A 3,922-nucleotide genomic window follows, 5' to 3' on the forward strand; every position below is an offset into this window, starting at 1 on the left:
GAGTTAGGGTGCAATTTGGAAGGAAGATGTGGTGATCATGTAAACAGAGGCCCAAGTGGAATATTGAGGAAGAAAACGCAGGGGGATTTTGAGGTGATGTTTGAGTGCACTCACCCAGCACTTGAGCAAGTAAAATTCCCAGCTCATTGCACTTACTACCCAAGCAATCTGCATTGCAAGAGAGGTGAAGGGCAAGCAGAGCACTGGGACTGCTCACAAAATGTTCTAGATTTTGGAGAAGGTTTGGCTGCTTTGGCCTGTGGATTTGCTTTGCATCACCAAGGAACGCCAAAGACAGGAAGGAGACAGTCTTCGATGGACAGAGATAGATCAGATTTGGGGACAGGACTCTTCCCCAAGTGTAAAACTGGGTCTGTTCTCCTTGCCAGGTGATGTTTAGATGCCACGAAGTTTACAGGAGAAGGACTGCTTGAATTGTGGAGATGACATGTTGACATTTTGTTGGGGGATAAAGTTGAGGTGGGATGGATCATGAGTATAACACGGTTTCAGGGGCAAAGGAAAAGATGTAAGACCAAAACAGCCCCTTGACCTGTTCACAAATGCCTGAAATACTGACTATTTCAGGAAGGAAAATGAGAGGGGGAAATTGGCCTTTATTGAATACCAGGAACCTTGAATATATGGTCTCAATTGCTCCCAACAGCAATGCCCTGATATAATAGGATTATTATCTCCTTTTTATTGTACAAAAAGGACAGTGAGGCCCAGACAGATTACGATGGTCACTTATATGGCAGCTTCACTGAGCCAGGGTAGGGTCCCAGATATTTGGTCAAATATTATTCTGAGTGTTTCTATGAGGGTGTTTTGAATGAGATTAACGTTTAAATTAGTAGATTGAGTAAAGTAAGATGGCCCTCCCTGCTGTGGGTGAGCCTCTTCCAATCAGTTGAAGGCCTGAATAGAGTAAAAGCATCGACACTTCCATGAGTAAAAGAGAATTCTTCCAGCTTGACTGCCTTCGAACTGTGACACGGACTTTTTCCTGCCTTCAGACTTGAACTGAAACTCCATGCTCCCTGGGTCTTGAGTCTGCTGGCCTTTGGACTGGAACTACACCATCAGTTTTCCTGGGTCTGCAGGTTCTGACTTACCTTGCAGATCAAGGGACTTGTCAGCCTCCATAGTCACATGAGCCAATTCCATATATATGTGTGTGGGGGTGTATACTCACTTATACACATATATACACCCCCCCCCAAGACATATATGTACATATCCTATTAGTTCTGTTTTTCTGGAGAACCCTAACACACAGGTTAAGCACATGCCCAGAGTGACACAGATGGTGAGCAGTAGAGCCAGAATTCCAACCCAGGCCTGTCTGGCTCACTTTAAATTCCTGTTGAAAAGTAAGTAGGTGATAACAGATAAATGAAACTGTGATAAAAGATATCCAGCAGAGGGCAGTTCTAAGCTTGTATGATTCTTGATTGGGACAGGGCAAAAGTATAAATATCAAAACACTGAGATCTAAAAGGAACAAACAAGAACATTGGAGGAGGCTAAAGGGTGCAGCAACTCCTCAAATTTCTCCTGGCTTCACCCTGTCTTATACGAGATGGTGAACAATGCTATTAACCACCATTTTTCAAGCCGCTTCTACGGTCAAACACTTTCTGCACATCCAATGTTTACAATAACCTTGCAGGATAGATATTCTGGTTTTTTGTTTGTTTTTTTTTTTTTTTTTTTGCGGTACGCGGGCCTCTCACTGCTGTGGCCTCTCCCGTTGGGGAGCACAGACTCCGGACGCTCAGGCTCAGCGGCCATGGCTCACGGGCCCAGCTGCTCTGCAGCATGTGGGATCCTCCCGGACCAGGGCACGAACTCGTGTCCCCTGCATCAGCAGGCGGACTCTCAACCACTGCGCCACCAGGGAAGCCCAGGATAGATATTCTTGTTCCGATTTTGCATATAAGATCACACAATTAGCAAGTGGCACAGGCAGGATTCAAACTCAGGTCTCTGGCTCCAGAGCTCATACCCTTCCCAGGAGATCTGACCTGCACTCTGGGGGCCTGATCCAGAAGCAAGGTGCTCCCAGCTCACCACCCTTAATATTTAATTGGTGCCAATGCTCCTTGCAGGAGAAGTAGTTGCCGGACATGTGTAAAATGTGACATAAATATTATATAATTTCCTAAACCAAATCCTGGATTAAATTCAGACTTATTATCTAAGCAATCAGTAGGTAAGGAATCTGGCTACTGAAAGAAAAGAAAACCAAGAAAAGGAAGAAATTATATTGAGGCTGAGACATTCACAGCAACTCATACTAAACAGGTGCTTGCTAATAACTTTGTTCCTGTGAGTTATAAAAGTATAGGTTCTGAAAATATAAGATAAAACTTATCCATTTAGAAGTACTGAGCCTTAATAATCACAAAAGAACCATTGTCATGAAACCAGAGAGTCTACTATTAATACTTAATAGTCTTAAGTCTTTCTTTTGTGTTGGGCTTTGCTGTAAGCTTCGTAAAGAATCAAGGGGTGGGAGGCCAGAGTTGGGAGGGAGAAATGGTCCCTGATTGGGAATAGAATAAAAAAAAAAAAAAGCTTCATGTACATCTAATTTCATGGAATCTAAGATGATATCAAGTGTGAGATTTAATATTATTTTGCATACCACAAAGAAAGAAAAATTGCTGACATATAATTAGGAGACACCATGCATTATAAGATATTCTGATTTCAAAATGTTAAAATGCAAATAAGTGTGTCTTAGAGTCAAGTAAATATCGTACATAGCAGAGAGAGAGAACTCAATGTTCTCCTTCAAGGCCAAGAGTCAGAACAAGTATTTTTTTAAATTTTAATTTTAATTTTTATTGCAGTATAGTTGATTTACAATACCGTGTTAGTTTCAGGTGTACAGCAAAGTGATTCAGATATATATGTATATATATTCTTTTTCAGATTCTTTTCCGTTATAGATTATCACAAGGTATTGAATACATTCCCTTTGCTGTACAGTAGGTCCTTGTTTATCTATTTTATATATAGTAGTGTGTATCTGTTAATCCTAAATTCCCAATTTATCCCAACAAATATTTAGAGAACAGTATCTGAATTCAAACTTAGTCAAGCTCTAATTTTTACGTGTCAACACCAGATTCGTTTGGACAAAATTCTTAAGTATTAGAAAAATATAGATCCTATTTTTCCCATGAAAATATTTTCAACTGTGTGGCAAGACAGGAAGATGTTTCAAACACAAGTTTGTTCAAAACTTGTATTTGTGAGTTCCTATAAGATTTTGTAAAGAAAATTAAAACCAGTTTGTAGGTTTTTTGGATCTAGTTTCTCTCTTTTTTTTCCTTCATAGTCAACTATTAATTTAAAAGAAAAATTCTCCATCCATTTAAAAAAAAAACTGTTTTTACCACTTCAGAAAACGTCTTTCTATAGGTCATTCTTGTTCACCACCATCATTCTAATCTTTCATCATAGAGCTGAGAGTCTGAAAATGTCAACATTATATGTCAAGAACTTCAAAGGCATAGATTTCTACAGTTTGACACTGCAGCTCTGAGACATCGAAATGGACTTTGTAAAGAAATATGCTGTGTTATAACCCTTGTGCTGTGGGCATCTTGACTCAGGAGGCTTGAATTGCCTTCTGGGAATCAAGCACACTCTTCTTCACTCAGACCTCCTCTCTGAAAGCTAGGAAATACGCTCCTACTAAAGAATCTGCCCTTTATATTTACAAGCATTTCAACAAGAAAATGTTAGAAAGGAGTTTAATTAAGCTAAGGAAAAGGAAAAGAGATGGTCATTACTTCTTCAGCAGAAGACGTGGTTAATGAAGTTCTCCATTATAAAAATTGCTCAAGGGCTTCCCTGGTGGCGCAGTGGTTGAGAGTCCTCCTGCCGAAGCAGGGTGCATGGGTTC

The sequence above is a fragment of the Mesoplodon densirostris genome, chromosome 1 (genome assembly GCF_025265405.1).
Source record: "Mesoplodon densirostris isolate mMesDen1 chromosome 1, mMesDen1 primary haplotype, whole genome shotgun sequence".
Lineage (NCBI taxonomy): Eukaryota > Metazoa > Chordata > Mammalia > Artiodactyla > Ziphiidae > Mesoplodon > Mesoplodon densirostris.